At 41.8% G+C, this 17,401-nt stretch overlaps 1 protein-coding gene and 1 long non-coding RNA gene across 5 annotated transcripts in view; one reads left to right on the forward strand and one right to left on the reverse strand.

Annotated features, from left to right (window-relative positions):
* Positions 1-17,401, reverse strand: part of DLC1 (DLC1 Rho GTPase activating protein) — a 370,802-nt gene that overhangs the window by 80,661 nt on the left and 272,740 nt on the right. The window lies entirely within an intron of this gene.
* LOC311584056 overlaps positions 1-17,401 on the forward strand; it is a 42,463-nt gene that overhangs the window by 14,342 nt on the left and 10,720 nt on the right. Inside the window, exon 1 of one of the 2 annotated variants that reach the window (XR_014774772.1) lies at positions 532-11,055. The exons of the other annotated variant lie outside the window; for it this stretch is intronic. This is a non-coding gene — a long non-coding RNA (uncharacterized lncRNA). Of the gene's footprint in view, positions 1-531; positions 11,056-17,401 lie in introns of those variants that run through there. 2 annotated transcript variants of the gene reach the window in all.

Raw genomic sequence — 17,401 nt, forward strand, 5'->3', positions numbered from 1 at the left:
ACGCATACGCCAATGCCAAAAGCTGGTAGATGATTCCAGTAAAGCACGTCTTTACACAAAACTAGATTATTCATCTTACTGACCCAATCGTCTCAACAAGTTATGACTTACGTAAGGATGCCACTGTTGACTGAAGCAGGGACGGAAGTAGACTTTGATACATGCGCCGAGAAAGCTTTGATCAATTCGTGAAAGATCATGCTTTCATATATTGGGCACCGGGTTTAAACAACCTCAGAACAGCTAAGAAATGAAAGATTGACCTTAAGTGTGAGGAACTGATTTGAGAAAGGTTTTGGCAGGATATACTTCAGTTGAATCCTTTTGGAAATTTTCTGATTATTCTCCAAATGACATTAATATATGTATGTATGTATATATGTATACACACACACACACACACACACACACACACACACACACACACACACAGCTATTCATCCATCCCTATATTCATTTTAAAAAAATTCTCAGTCATGGTATAGCTAAAAAGAAACTCTTTTAATTTATTTTAGATATAAGGACGCAGGAGAGGAGAAACGTTTTATTAATTTTGACAGAATCCTTTGTCCTGTCCCCTTCCTCTACATTACAGAATTCTTTAGTTGCTGTGATTGTCAGATATAAGAGGTTTACTTTGATAGCTGCTAGAAAATCATCTCCATTCACCTGCTTAATTTTATAGGAGAAATATCACTGAACAGAATTAGAATTTTTAAAATGACTACTAAAGATTAACTAACCAAGCATGTGTTTTGCCATGTTTCAAAGACTTTGGCATAGCATAGGCTAGCATTTTAAATTGTTCTGTATCATAAGTAGGCTGTGATAGTCTTAAGTGGCCCTCAGATTTAAAGGAAAAAGTTGCCTTTAATTTTCAAGGTTTCTGGTTTTGCAGTCACATCATGTGTTCGTTCTGTTAGCCCAGGTCCCAGGACAGTCCACAGAGTTATAAATCCAGCCTTGCTACTTAAATCAATGGGATCTCATGATTAAAGCAATCTTTTCCCTAAATGAATACTCTGTGGCCAAGGGGTCTGACAGCACAGAACTGCCAACAATGGTTAACAACTATATATATTAATGGTTAAGATCCTAGCCCCAAACTAACCTCCCAGCTATGCAAACTTGGAGGAGCCACTGTACAAACTGAAATGAAGGGAAGTGATTTGCTTTTGGCAAATACTTTTACCTACAGATGTCAAGCTGGATTGGAAGGGTTCCTAACATGCAAGCTTTAGGATAGGCAGGCTGCTCAATCAACTCACCGTCTCTCTTCTCTATTCATCATAAACCTCATTTCAGTCCTTGACTGGCTTGAATTATGTTATACTGATTTCAGTAAGAACCTCACTAAAATCAAAATAATCACATGAATCGTCTGTTCTGAAAACATGTAAGTGTTGTCTATGTGTGAACACAAACTTCTGATATAAAATTCAAAACTGGTAAAATTTTATACTTATTATCTAGGATTTCTACTTTTTACTTATTTTATAACTACAATTTGGCACCTGACAGATAATACGTATTTTTGTTGTTGCTGAGAAAGAATTACTTATATTCAAATTTATCAAGTAATTACAGACCTGTATTAGCTAGTACATAAGTCCCGTCTAAACTTTCATGGTGACATAAATGACTAATGCAAACACTGGGAAGCTTTCCTAGTTAAGACACAAAGTTGTGTGTGTGTGTGTGTGTGTGTGTGTGTGTGTGTGTGTGTGTACGTGCACGTGTGTGTGCACATGTGTGAGAATTGTGCAAATAGGGAAACAGGTCAAGAAGATGATGTTATCCCATCTGCACTCTCTTTAGTCATGTTGCTCCTGGGTTGTTTGTAATCTCTTTGATGTATCCATGAAGATAAAAACAAGGGCTAGGTGCCACCTCCAGCTGCACAGTTCAAGACCCAGAAACTGTCTTTTCTATGTATTGTGTCATCTAATGTTCATGCTCTGAAATCCATGTCATAGCATAAAATCCCTTTCTGGAATTCCTGTCTTTCCTCAGATACCGCAACCCACCAATGTGCTTCCTCTTATTGTGAAAATCCTTGAAAGTTGACATTCAACGTCTTCACGTCTATCTCTTGCTTCCCTCTTTGAATTCACCTCACATAGATGCAGCTGCAGCTTCTGTTTCTCCAACAAAAATTCCTCACCTGGAAGTAACTGCTGACTCTCATTAGCAGACCAGCCCTCAGCTCTCAGACCTCTTGACTGCTCAGCATTCTTTGATAAGTGACTCACTTTCCATCCTTCTCAGACACTTCTTTTTTTCAATTACATACCAGCGGAGTCCTACTTTTCCTCTTACCTCACTGTAATCTCTTCTTAGGTTCTCCCATCCCCCAACTTCAAGGCAGAATGCCCCTGGGCTCAGGCACCTTTGACATTTCTTCTAATTAAACTCTCCCTTTGATGAGTTCATCCACTGTTATGGCTTTACGAATCCTGCTTTTATATCTCTAGCCTAAACTTCTCCCCTGAATTCTAGACCAGATTACCCAACTGCACATACACTTGGATGTCTAATAGGTATTTAAAACATAATTACTGAACCAATAATAAACTCCAGATCTCCCTCTCAAAACCTGCTTCTTCCTTAGTCTTTATTGTCTTTGTTCCTGGTAACTATGGCAACATTCTGATTATTCTCCCTCTATTTCACTTTTGCCTCTTCTTTGGCTCATACCTATTCATCAGCAAATATTCTTGCTTTGGCCTTCAGATCAGATTTACAAGTGGATTCTTACTTGCTATCTCAACTGGCATCAGTCTAGTCCAAGCCAGGATTATCTCTTGCCTGGATTACTCCACTAGCTCCCTGGTTTCGCTCTTGTCTCTCTTGAGTCTGTTACTGATTTGACAGTTTGAGGGATGCTATTGAACCTTTGATAGCATTACTCCTCTGCTAACTCTTGGCTGCCTTTTTGTTTCAATCAAGAGAAAAAACCCACAGTCCTAATAGTGCCCTACCATTTCCTTCCTTATGTTTTCTCATCTACCTTTTCTCCTGAGACCCTCTCCTTGGTCCCTCATGTGACATTGGCCTTCTTGATGCTTCTTTATTCTCTGTGTAGCCCTAGATAACCTGCACTCACTTTGCAGACCAGGCTGGTCTTGAACTCACAAAGATCTGCCTGCCTCTGCCTCCTGTGCTGGGATTAAAGGTATGCACCACCACACCTGGCCTGCTCCTCCTTGATGTTTCTAAAAAAGAGACATGGAAGGCCAACCACAGTATCAGCACTTGGGAAGCTGGAGTAGGGAGACCTTGAGTTCAAAGACAGTGTGGGCTACAAAATGAGTGAGAGGCTAGTCTGCGCTACAGAAGGAGGTACTGTTTCAAAACAAACAAACAAGCAAACAAGCAGAGACGAAACCTTCATATGTCAGGCCATTGCATTCGCTGCTTCCACTGCTGAGATGCTCTCAGCCCAGAAAACCTCAGGGCTTAATTTATGTCACTGTGACAAAATATCTTGACAAAAATAAATTTAGGAGAGAATGGGGGCTATTTTGCCTTATAGTTCTAGGTCACTGTCTATCATGTGGGAGGGAGGTCAGAGTGACAGGAGCTGGAAGCAGCTATTCATTAGATGCACAGTCAAGAGCAAAGAGAAATGATGCCTGGATGCTTGCTTCCTTGCTTGGTGCTTTCTTGTGTTCAGCATAGTTTCCCCACTCTTAAATAGTTCAAGACCCTCTGCTTATGGAATGGTGCTACCCACAGTGGGCTGGGTCTTCCCTCACCAGTTAACTCGCAATCCCACGCAGACATGGTGAGAAGGTCAACTCAATGTAGACAATTCTTCTTAGAGACCCTTCCCAGGTAAGCCTAGGTTGTGTCAAGTTGTCCAGTAAAAAAAAACTATCACACTATTTTACTGTCACATCTCAACTGGTACCTTCTCAGCACCTTGCCTCAGATACCAGTCCTATTATCTTTCTACCAACCTTTTACTGTCCCGTTCCTCTTTTACTTTTCCTCTCATGGCATTTACATATAACCTTGCAACTTAATAACAATGCATAATGTATAATTAACTAAATCATGTTCTCTTGTTTGCTCGTTCTGGGAGAATGCAAACTCTTTACCAGCAGACATTTGGTCTGCATCAGTGATTGATGCTTTCTTGGAGCATATGAATATTTGGCACATAATAGGTGCTTAATAAACATCTGTTTAATGAAAGACTTTGCAACCTCTCTCCTTTTCTTGGTCTTACATTTTTACTACACTGCAAGTCCCTTTGGAGCAGAGATCTGATACATTCATCTTCAGAATTCAGAGTGGTATCTGGTAAAGTGTAGGTGGTTATGAATGTTTGCTGACATAAACTCTTGAAGAAAAACACTGCATGATTCTTTGAGTGTATTCCAGGATGGGCAGAAGGATGGCAGAGGGTGGAATAGATGATATAAAATGCAGCAAGACAGAGTAAACTCCCCCAAACTAAACAGCTACTATATTTGGCATTGTATGAACTTGTTAGATAGAATTTGAAAAAATGGAGGCAGAAGACTCTGGAGTGTTTTCTGTCAAGAGACTAGGAATCTGGAAAGGAATCAAAAATCACCTGGGAATATTTGAGGCATTCGACACTGCAACCTCTTCAAGAGAGCCACTAACATTGGCAGAATTTTTATTATGTGGTAGACTTCTAATGTGATTCCCAGTGGTTGCTGGTGTTTGTTTGGTCTTCCACCCTCTGGCTTGAGCCTGAACAGTTGTGTTTCCCTAGGTGATATTGCTTTCTGCTATAAGAAGGCAACTACACAAGCTCATGAGTTTTTTCCCCTCTTACTCCCCTGCCTACCTCTTCCTTTTCTTTAATGGAGAAATATCTGCCAAGCTGAATCGACATTTTGGGAGTTTCAACCATTACATAGATCTTAGAGTTGTAATTTTAAGATGATCTGAGTGTTAAAGCCATTTTTAAATGACTCAACTAGCTGTTTATTTATTGTGGTGGGTTTGTCTTGTTTTGTTTTAAGATAAGGGTTTTGCTTTGCAACCCAGTCTCAAACTCGTGATGGCTTCAGTCCAACTTCTTTGGTTATAGATATACACCACCAAGTCCTGCTTAAATCAGCTTTAATATTTAAAAATACATATGTGATAGGTATATGCACACACATATAAATATACATATGTATGTGCATGTGTGCGTGCACCATGGCATGCGTGTGGAATTCAGAGAACAACTTTTGGAAATTGGTTCTCTCCTTCTATGTTATGATCCCCTGGGATTGACCTCACATTTTCAGCCTTGGTGTCAGGCTCTTTCACCTGCTGAGCCATCTCACTTGTCCTAAACCAGCTTTCACAAGATTTCATCCAGAGCAAAATCTTGGCTAAACATAGCATAAAGATAAGTATAAAATTTACCCTTGCCAGTATCCTGGGTGCTAACAGAACCTTTATAAATGTCATGGGCACTTACTTTTTAAAAATAGAATGGTGATTATAAAAAATGTTTTTAATATGGTGTATACTAAGCCACATGTGTGGAGTAGGCCTCTTCTCAAACAATAGAAGGCCTTTAATATACATTAGGCTTAGGCTCACCACAGTCACTCCAGGAGCATAAAATAGTTTTCCATGATAAAATAATTATAAGCATCTCAATCCTTTCTGTAGGAAGCTTTTATGTAAAGGTCACCCAACAATAGAAGCCAAAATAACCCCTTCCTGTTAAAGTTAAATACAGATTTGTTTTATTTGTTTGTTTATAAACCATTTATTTTAGACTAAAAATATTCCTTTTCCAACACTGGTAGGATTCAATCCAAGGAAAGACATGTGTACCTGACTCCAATGCTTTGTGCTAATGCTCAGGCCCTAGTCAGCAAACACAGCCATAGCAAGTAAAGACACATTCATATCTGAATGAGGAATGCAATTAGCATCGGAGTAGAAGGCAGGAGTCTTCCTCTGTGTTGCCATAACAATGCTCTAGGCCTCCATGGGGCAGAGGATGGCACTTTGCCTGGGACAGAAATGGTAGGGGGGGTGGGGGTTGCAGTCCTGCTGTCAAGAAAACATTCTGAAGCCTCCTTCATAACTTTACAGTTCTAGTAGCCACTTTGCAAAGCACACGAGGAAACTGCATCAATCCCAAGAGTAGATTTTAGCACCAGATGCAGGACCAGTGTATTTCAGATGTTATTTAGGCAGGTAAGCAACATAAAGACTCACATCATGGTTTCCCTTTCCTTAATCGTGGTAAGCGTTGGATGTAGCTTGTACTTCATCATCCAGGTTGGCCACATTTCAGCTGCTCCATAACTATATGTGGCTACGGCTCCCTGATGAGTTGGACCACACAGTCTCTGCACACTGGTATAAGCAGGGATTGGGCCCCTGCTCCTGTTGATACCCTTGGCCACAACTGCTGCTAGGGCATTCTCTCTTGCCTCTTTGGTATAGAGCCTCAAAATGGACATTGCCAGCACAAAGCATCATGTCCTAATGTATGTTATGGTCACCATTTAGAACCAAGAATAGTCTTTCAGTGCTAACACAGTAACTTGTATCTACAGAAGCAGTCATTCCATGAATGGGGAGCAAACAATATATTAGGGAGTACCCAAAGAGATAACCTGAGATTTGGTAACATTTAGAGTAGAATTAGGATGAGAAATTAGGGCAGAGGAAGCTCTAGATCCCTGGTGAAGAAGACAAGGGAGCGAGAAGATGGAGAGTGACTGAAAGGCTGCTCCAAGAGAGAAAAAGCAGAAGGGGTGAGGACAATTCTGACGTCACCAAGGCCTGACAGTCAATCCTGTCAGGGGGCAGCTGATGAAGGGGCTTCAGGAATCCTCTTTTCCACCATGATTTCCTCCCAGTTACTGATGTTTAGGAGTGGGGCAACTGCTAAGCCAGCTCCACACAACAGCCTGTGCTTTGCGGAAGGTTATGAGGAGGTGACGTAGACATGGGAATAGAAGAGAAGGTGGAACGTTAGAAGTGATTGGCTCTGCTTTAGCCAACTGTCGGTAAGCAAGGAAGTTACGGATGACTGGCAGGAAGAAAGGAAGTGTATTCCCCACTGCCTCTTTGTAGTCGCATGATTTGCAGGAACATAGAGGTGAATTGGGGATCACATACGCCTAAGTAGACTTCTACTGACTGGAAAGGCTGGGAGGAGAAAGGAAAGCGGGAGCTGGGCAGTGGAGACCACAGAGGCTATTTTAGGATGCCACGGGAATTTGGTCACCGGAGGTTTCCAGCTCTAAAGCCAAAGAATGAGTCAGAATGGTGGGATCCACCTTAGTGTTTTTTTAACTCAGCAAAGCTAGACTCTCTTAGGAAACCACAGAGTCTAGGGTCTGGTCTTTGTTCATGTCTGGGCTATGTGTGATCTTGGCTAAGTCATGGCCTCGGAGCATCCCTTTCATCATGCGTAAAATAAAGAGTTTGGCAGTAGGAACTCTTATGGTTCTCTTTGCTTTTAAACATCTATGACTTGCACCTCTAATCCTAGTAGTCAGGAGGCACAGGCAGGAAAATCTCTGTGAGTTCAAGGTCAGCCTGGTCTACATTGGGAATTACAGGCCTGCCAGAGCTATGTAGAGAGACTCTGCCTCAAAAAATAAAATAAAATAAAATAAAATAGAAGTCCATGTCTCTGAGTTAGCTCTATTTTGATTTACTAAATTTTTTTTTGTTACTGTCTTCCCCCTTATCCATGGAGGAATAGGCACTAACAGTTTGAATCACAGACAGACAGTACTAGACTATATAATAGCTTATGTATATTTTGTTCCTCATACATATATACTTATGATAAAATTTAACTTATAATCTAGGCACAGAAAGAGATTAACAACAATAAATAAATGTAAAATAGAACAATTTTAATATTCTAATAAAATTATGAGAATCACAACTCTTACACTATGAGGACAGCTATTAAATAAGCTGAGTCATTAAAACATATGCCTTGTGCCGGGCATGGTGGCGCATGCCTTTAATCCAGCACTCGGGAGGCAGAGGCAGGTGGATCACTGTGAGTTTGAGGCCAGCCTGGTCTACAAAGTGAGTCCAAGAGAGCCAGAGTCCACAGAGGAACCCTGTCTCGAAAAATCAAAACCAAAAACACAAACAACAAAAAAAACCCTATATAAGCATTGTAATACTTTGGCGGTAAATCTGATAATGCAGATGATTCCGAAGTAACTCATGAACAAGTAGGATATACAGTGTGGATTCTCTAGACAAAAGTCAACTCATGTCCCAGGAGGGACACAGAGCTTTACTTGTGCAATTTTTATTTCTCTATTAAGAAAGGCATGTAGTTTAAACTGATTAACATTTGCTCCTGGGTAGCTCCATTTAATGTCTTCAAAATACAGTTGGCTGTGAATAACTAAATCTTAGTAAAACTCCAGACAATGGAGGACCATTGGGCTTCAGGGAAGTCAGCCATATTCTTTGTACTGGGATAGAACCAGGTTTGGGAAATGAGATGCAATGCAATTTTGGAAAATGCCGTCTTGAAGGCTACCCGAGGATGAGGAGATGGCTTAGCTGGTAAAGTGCTTGGCATGCAAGGCATCAGGACCTGGATTTGACCATTGACATCCACTGGAAGGTACAGATGGGTAAGATGCTGGAGCTCACTGGCAAGGCAGCCTAAGCTAATTGGCCAGTTCCAGGTACCAGTGAGAAACTGTGTCAAATACAAGACGATGACACCTATGGAATGATGCATGAAGTTGACCTCTGGCTTTCCACATACACTTGGGAACATTCACGTCTGCTTATACACATGATATATACACACATGCATACATGTATCCATGTGTGTGCGCGCACACACACAAGTAAGATAACACAATAATGAACACAGTATTAGATACGAAAGTGATTTAGAATATGAAAAGGAATTCCAGGGAGCTTCCAGACATTAGCCCTCAGTCTTTTTCTTCTGATGCGTTTGTTGACAACTCCCAGACACGATTACACAGAAGTGCTTCTTGATTCCAGCCAGATCTTCCCTCTTTACCTGGGATAACACAGTCCAGGAACTCTCCAGAGTCTGGTTTATTTTAGGGTCTCTGCAAGTTAAGGTTCATTATGGGCGAAAGGTTCAAATTCATAGGATGAAGTCCTTCTAGCACCTGCAGAGTCGGTCCCAGCCTTACTTGGAGGTAAGATCCTTAAAGAGTTGATCAATATGGCTGATGGATGGGGCGTCATGCCTTCTTCCATGCTTCAGGCCTCTGGCCAGAACCATGTCTTCCCTTCTCAGCTGTTGCAATCCGACCTAGCTCAGCCTTCCTTGTGGAGAGAGAAACCTCCCCCGCCCAGAGCACACTAACAGTGAATTGGCTGTCGTTCATTTTGTGAGGGGCAGCTACCCACATTATTGTCCTGTTATACTACCTTGGCCTTTGATCCTACAATTTCTTCCTCGTTGGGTACGTTTTTAGGAGACCTTTGGGGGTAATATCTTAGATTAGATTCAGATGTTAGAAAAGTTCCTTGAATGATATTTTTTGAGATAGGAGGATAGAGACTCATTTAATTTTTTAAAAAAATTCTTTCTGTGTTAGCTTTGAGAGTAGAAAAAGAAAATGAAATTCACCATACTTACTGGTAGTTTACTGCATGCAATATCTGCTCTGAACACATAAAAGCTATGTCAGAGTGAAAGGTGTGTTGGAGTTAGGGCTGAAATCCCCCATGCCCTCCCACCACTTCCTACTAATTCACTTATCTCTTTTTTCTGTTGTGGCAACCCAATCCTGGCTATTGCCTTCTGTTTTTCTACTGCTTACGCCAGCAACGGAAGTTCACAAGAATATCTTCCAAGAACCTTTGGCCAGGACGAAAGGAAGTGAGTGTAGTCAAGGGTAGAGGATGATTCAATCTCTGTGAGTGCTGAGGTCTCAGTACCCCTTCTGAATCCATTGAAAGGAATGCCAGCAAGCTGTAATTACTATGGTGCTCCCTGGGAGGCAGAGACCTGCCAGCGCTCACTGGATTTCAACCAACAATTCATTCCAAGTGAGTCACCGAAGGAAACGAGTATCTATTTTGGCCATTTTTTAAGGGAATATCTAATACCCTTAAAAATCTGAATGGGTGCTTGATACAAAGGTTTATAAAACTATACTTATAGATGTATTTCTGTGTAGTCCTGGCAGGCCTGGAACGTGCTATGTTGGGCAAGCTTGCTTTGCCTCTTGCCTCTTGAGAGCCAGGATTAAAGGCTTTCGCTGCCGCTGCTGCTCTGGTCACATCAGCATTTTTAATGGAGGCTCAAATATGCACTAAAGATAATAGTTTTCCTGAGACTTAAGACAGCAAATGAGAGAAGCAAGTAAGAATAAACTTAGTTCATGAGAGTTTGCACGGAGAAACGAGAGCTTATTTTTCCTACTGGGAGACTATACCTATAATCAAGGCATTTCTCACAGGCCACATTCTTCCACGGAACCAGGATCTTCTGGATGAGGGGCCTCCATTACCCTTCTCAGGAAAGCAACACACTGCTTTTGCAATCAGAACAGCTTCCAAGGCGCACATGCCAATCACTGCTTGGAATGATTTACCATCAGCTTCGGAAACTTCCTTGGGAGTTGAGTGGGCAGCTATGAATCACTGTGCAACCTCTCCACACGTTGTTCCTGAGCTCCTTGGACGATTATAGGAAAATCATCCTTCCCTCTTGTGGGGTGGGGGGCGGGGGTGGGGGTAAGAAGTGCTTTTCCTGATGGCATCAGACGGTCTGGGAGTAGAAGTCGAAGCAGTCCCTCGTGCGCTGTGTAGCTTGGAGTTGGATGGGCTCCAGGAGTGTCTGCAAATGTTGTTTTGAGTCTCAGTCAACACACCTGATCTGGAACACTGCCACAGGCGGAGGCCTTGCCTCTGGCAGTGGCATGAGAGCTTCATCCTGGTGATTTCAAGGAAAACACCTAACTGATTTTTTAACTCCTTCATTGTTGACGAGAAGGAGTATTGGTGGCCTGAATTTACTTCTCTCAGTATGGCTAAGATTGTAAACCTAGGAGAATGAACCTACATCCTGATGACTGAGTATGGGCCTCCATTTTGATACAGCTGATACATTTTCTGTGCCAAAGTTGATACCACAACACACTATCCTGGGAGGGGGGGGGCAGCGGTAAGCCCCGAATCTTTGTGCGTTAGTCCCATGTGTATACTGTATTTTCTATGTGGCTTCATGATGGGCAGGTTCCCTGAGCTATCTGCTGGGGCTCATGGATGCTCTTTGTCAGCGACTGTGGATGACAATCATTCTGTGGTGAGATCAAAAGCTGGTGAGTTTCTCAATTGAACGTGTTTTCACAGGCAGCTGCTGCTGCAAGAGTCTTTATCATGACTGCATATAGATGAGTCCACAGCTCCTGGGCAAATCTTCGCTGCCTACATCTATAGTGTGTGAATCTGAATGGATGGACTAAGTGCTTAATTCATAGAAAAATATCTCACGAACATTTATCGGTAGCATTATTAATATTAATATTAATATTAATATTATTATTATTATTATTACTATTATTTGAGTTTCTTTGTGTGAATGGCTCTCTTTCGTGAAGGAAGCATCTCAGATTTGGCTTTGCTAGTGTATCCTTAAAGAGTAGCATATGACCAATAGGTTGAAGCCAATTGGAAACAAGTTTCAGACTAGACTGAAAGTTTTCTTTCTTCCTTCCTTCCTTCCTTCCTCCCTCCCTCCCTCCCTCTCTTCCTTCTTCCTTCTTCTTCACTTCCTTCTTACCTCCCTTACTTCCTCCCTCTCTACCTTTTTCCTCTCACTTTCTTTGTGTTTTCTTGAGTAGCTCTCAGGGCATGAGCAAAGAGCACCATGTTTGAATTATAGGAGTTTGAGTTGCCTTAATGTGGATGGTTATAGACTTTCATTGATTATTAAGATAGGTAAAGAGGAATAGAAAGGAAATAATATAAGAATGAAGCCTGGTTTTGGAATAATATGAAAATGTAGCTTTATAAAACATACTACACATATACACATCAGGGAATAGAGAGATCACATTCTTCATTCACACATGTGTACCATGCAGATGTGGGCTGGAAAAGGAAATGCCAACTCATGAGATGGTTATTTGGAAAAGGGAGTTAGGATGAAACGTGTTATTCAAGAGAAGCACCCACTTCAGTCATAGTATTTTATTTCTTTGTGTGAAAAATAATAATGCAAAAATTGTACAATATTTATATGCCTCAATTTAGGTGTGGGGAGCACAGATATTTATTATATTACTATCTTCTATAGGTGACTGCCCTCTCCAAGTCTGTGCTAGTTAGTTACCTACTAGTCAGTTAGTTAGTTCTTGCCAATTCGACACTAAATAGGTTCATCTGGGAAGAGGGAACTTCAGTTATGAAAATGCCTCTGCAGATTGGCTTGTAAGAAAGCCTGTGAAAGCATTTTCTTGATTAATGACTGATGTAGGAAGGCCCATACCACTGTGGGGAGTGCCAGTGCTGGGCGGGTGATCCTGAGTTTTATAAGAAAGCAGGCTGAGCAAGGCATAGTAAACATGCCAGTACACAACAATTCTCCCTAAGTCTGTGCTTCAGTTGCTGCCTCTGGGGTCGTGCCTTGAGTTTTTGCCACTGCTTCCCTCAGTGATGGACTGAGACCTGAAAGCTTAAATAAACAAGTCCTGCCGAAGGTTGCCTTTGGCCACACTGGTTATCACAGCAATGGGGAAGGAAAGCAAACCAGGGCATAGCCAAGTAAGACAGTAAACCCCCTATTTGGTTACATTACTCTTGACCATTCATCTCAGCATTTACTTCTCTATTGACCGCCACTGCCGAGCCATTAGCCAGTTTCTGGGAGATACGAGGGCCAGACACTTATCAACTGCGTCCTCCAAATGTACTATAACCAAGGTCTCATGTTCATAGTCCCTTCAATGGAGGCGGTTAGACCCAGAACCTTCTCTACAGTTCTACACTTTTACCCGCTACTCTCGTCAGTTCCTCCCACATCTCATATTTCCTCTGAACCCAGAAGACAACTCTTGAAAAACTGGGCAGAAATGCTAAAGACCTTTCGAACCTAAGAGAATATCCCCTCCCTTCAGAGACCACTCACATTACTATAGCTTTCATCATCTTAAACCCGACATACGCCTTTTGCTATTTTACCTCCGTAGCACGCATATTTGGAATATTTTAAGCCATGAAAGCATATTTTCTAAGCCAGTCGTGACGTGAGTGCTGCCCGTCTTGGCTTCTGCAAGAACACTCACAGCCATGGCTTGAAAGGTGATGAAGACATTCTACTGGCAAGAGAGTTCAGGGGTCATGGCACAGCTTCAATGTGATTCCAGTGCTTTTGAGAAATTAAACGGCATCCTGGGGTTTTCTCCAGCTCATGTATTCGTTCTTTTCTAATGTTGCCTCAAGTGTGTGTTTATATGAAACAAAAGATCTTAAGTCAATTAGTTGAATGATTCTTTTTAAATAGGTGCAAAGTGGTAATCTATGAAATATTTAATTTCCCATTTTATTTATTTCCCAGTTTTACATTAATTTTGGGAATAGTTTCCAACCTCAGGTTTTGGGGTAAAGGCATCAATGTGTCATTGTTTGATTTTTTTTTTAAACACTCCAGGAACCTTCAGTAAATCTTACTTAAAATGTTCATGTTGGATTGGCTGCAGTTCTCGCAGTGTCATCCACTGTGGCATGCCTGTTTATTAGATTCTCTTCACTAGAGAGAATGAGAGTTACTGCTTAATAAATATATTTTGTGGCCAAAAATTCAGAATATGAGCTCCATGGGCAGGGAGTCACAAAAGGAATAATTTGGATTTAAAAATGTGGGGACTGCAATTATTTCAATATTGTAAGAGGAAAAATAAATCTGATTTGATCTCAGGGACAGCCAAAAGATGACTCTCAGGAGAGCTGACGACAAAGACATACTAGGTTCACGTATCTTTTGTGTCCTGATTGTGGCTTCAAGGTGATGATGCATTTCTCTAAGAACAAAGTGCTTATTTCATAAATGTAAAAAAATATTAAGTCAAATTAAGATGGGACTCTTTTGGGAGCTAAGGACAACTTCTGAAGGAACAATTGGAGTAGGATCTGGAAAATTAACCTTTAGAATACGTGATAAGACAAAACCTGTGGGACAGAGGACAAAGATAAAGACATCCGCTGTCCACATGAACTTGGAGTGCTTCATTCATGGATCTGCCCATTGCTTTGGATGGGTACTATTGCAGAGTCAGCATCATTTTACGTATAAGGCTTATCCTTAATGGTGAAAAGCTAGGTTCAGATGTGATAGTTTCAGACCAATCAAAATCTGTGGGATGATTTTTACATTGGGTGTTGACAACATACCAGGCAATGTTCTGAAAGACTTCCATATGCTACATGATATAACTTACACTACTGTTTAAAGTCAGTGGTGTCACCTTAGCTACAGATAAGATGCCGAATCGTTAAGTGGCTTTCTTGAGGTCTCTTGGCTAAGAGTGGCAGAACTTAGCTCCAAACATAGGGGGTTTGGCTCAGGATCCCCCCTCTTGGTAAAAGTAGATGCAAATACAAATGATGTTCTCTCTCCTACACACTATGGTACCCAGGCTTGGCTCTGGGTCTGCATTTTCATCTCCAACTGTAATTACAGAGCACAGGAGGGAGAGGGCATAGTCAGATAATTGACCGCATTGAGTTTCATGTGCGTAGTTATTATGAAACAGCCAGCATCTTTATTTTTGGGTTTCTCTCCACCCCCTTACTCTCCAAATAATAAAGCAAGCTGGCAATTGAGAAAGAGAAAAAAAAGGGAAAAACCCAGCAACCTGTTTCTGATTTGTTTGGGACCGTATCCAAGGCCTGGGGAGCTACTTGGAATTGACTTTTCAGAGTGCTCAAACACTTTCTTTTGAAATAACTTTTGGGATGTAAATCTAAAATTATAAGTTGCAATGTGTCAAGCTTCTATATTAAAGATTTTTCACATCATAATGAAAATTGAACAATTTCATTAGTTTATATAATAAAGCCCACGACTATAAAAACCAACTAAAAGCATGCAAACAAATAACTTCATAACCGTCTTGTACTTTCTGATAATAAAGTAATAACTGGTTTATTAAGGAGGCAGATTGAAGAAGGTAATGTTTAACAATAAGAACCATGAAGTGTAGTTGAAGGTAGGTCAAAGAAGTAAACCTTGTAAATTATATTAGACCCCAGGCCATAGTCCATACTCTAGTTATTGAAAAACCACTAGGGTTTAATGATTAAGAAAAAAAATCAATTTCCAGCACGAAGCCATTTTGACATCAGCCACCTCCCACCCCTTTGCTGTGTATTCCTTTCTGATAGTTTCTGCCAGGCACTTTGGATCAGTGTTTTTAACCCGTAGGTCTCAACCCTTTGGGGGTTGAATGACGCTTTCACAGAGGCTGCCTAAGGCCATCAGAAAACACATTACTTATATTACATTTGCTGCATGACAGTAGCAAAATTACAGTTAATGAGTAGCAACGCAAATAGTTTTCTGATTGGGGGTCACCCCAGCATGAGGAACTGTATTAAAGGGTTGCAGTATTAGGAAAGTAGAGAGCCACTGCTTTGGCCGGTGTTTGTAAGGCTTGTGTTCTTGCCTGCTGGGGCCTCATGACGTGGTCTCTAGTCTCCACATTCAGCACTGACTTCACTTCCCACACAAGTGATGTTGCTACTATGCACGCTGAAGCTCTTTGTTCATTTCTGTGCCCTCTTTTTCAAGGAGAGTTAGAGATTTTAGTGTTTTGCTAACCTTCGAAAACAATCGGCTTGTGAAAGTGGGGTTTAGTCTATGGGGGTCTCGATGGGCTGTGAAAGTGGAGTTTAGTCTATGGGGTCTCCATGGGCTGTGAAAGTGGAGTTTAGTCTATAGGGTCTCCATGGGCTGTGAAAGTGGGGTTTAGTCTATGGGGGTCTCCATGGGCTGTGAAAGTGGAGTTTAGTCTATAGGGTCTCCATGGGCTGTGAAAGTGGGGTTTAGTCTATGGGGGTCTCCATGGGCTGTGAAGGTGGAGTTTAGTCTATGGGGTCTCCATGGGCTGTGAAAGTGGAGTTTAGTCTATAGGGTCTCCATGGGCTGTGAAAGTGGGGTTTAGTCTATGGGGGTCTCCATGGGCTGTGAAAGTGGGGTTTAGTCTATGGGGGTCTCCATGGGCTGTGAAAGTGGGGTTTAGTCTATGGGGGTCTCCATGGGCTGTGAAAGTGGGGTTTAGTCTATGGGGTCTCCATGGGCTGTGAAAGTGGAGTTTAGTCTATAGGGTCTCCATGGACTGTGAAAGTGGGGTTTAGTCTATAGGGTCTCCATGGGCTGTGAAAGTGGGGTTTAGTCTATGGGGGTCTCCATGGGCTGTGAAAGTGAGGTTTAGTCTATAGGGGTCTCCATGGGCTGTGAAAGTGGGGTTTAGTCTATGGGGTCTCCATGGGCTGTGAAAGTGAGGTTTAGTCTATAGGGGTCTCCATGGGCTGTGAAAGTGGGGTTTAGTCTATGGGGTCTCCATGGGCTGTGAAAGTGGGGTTTAGTCTATGGGGGTCTCCATGGGCTGTGAAAGTGGAGTTTAGTCTATAGGGGTCTCGTTTTGACCGTTCACTTCCTGGCACCATGCCTTCACTTGCTCTGCCTTATACTTAAAATAAGGCTGACTCTGTAGCAGGTAAACTGCTCAATAGTTTTAAAAGTTGTAAGATATTAGAGAAAACTCATACTAAATATCAATAATTACAGTGCTTAATATTTTTATCAATAATTTATTGGGATGATTTCTTTCTTTGAAACAATATGCACCATTGGGCAAAAAAATGGACAATAGAAAATTTTAGTAGGAAATGAGAAATATGAAAAAGGGGCAAACGTGACAAGTGTCTGGGCTTCTTCTCTTGGGTTTGGGCACTACTGAGTCAGCGCTTCTTACACAGGCCCTCACACAAGTTGTGTTTGCATGTGAGGTGTCTCTCCAAAGGCTACTGTGTCAAAGGCTTGGTCCTCGGCTACCAGTGCTGTTTGGGAAGGTGTGGAAACTTTGTGAGTTGGCGCCTTGCTGGAGGAAGCAGTTAACTGACTGATGGCATATCATTAGGCTGTATCACCAGCCTTCTCCTCACCCTTTCCCCTCCCTTCCTCTCCTGTCGTTCCCTCCCATCTCCCCCTTCTCCCCCAGAGACTTTCTGTCTGTCTGTCTGTCTCTCTCCTTGCTTCCCGGCCACCGGGATGTGTGCTGTACCGCCATCCCCTTTCTCCCTGCTAGACTGAAATCTCTAAAACTAAGAGCCAGCATAAAGCTTTCTTCTTTTAAAGTGCTTCTATTAGGTATGCTGTCACAGCAAAGGGGAAAGAAATAGTACAGATGGAATAGTCTGT

The sequence above is a fragment of the Acomys minous genome (assembly GCF_964271855.1).
Source record: "Acomys minous genome assembly, chromosome: 15".
Lineage (NCBI taxonomy): Eukaryota > Metazoa > Chordata > Mammalia > Rodentia > Muridae > Acomys > Acomys minous.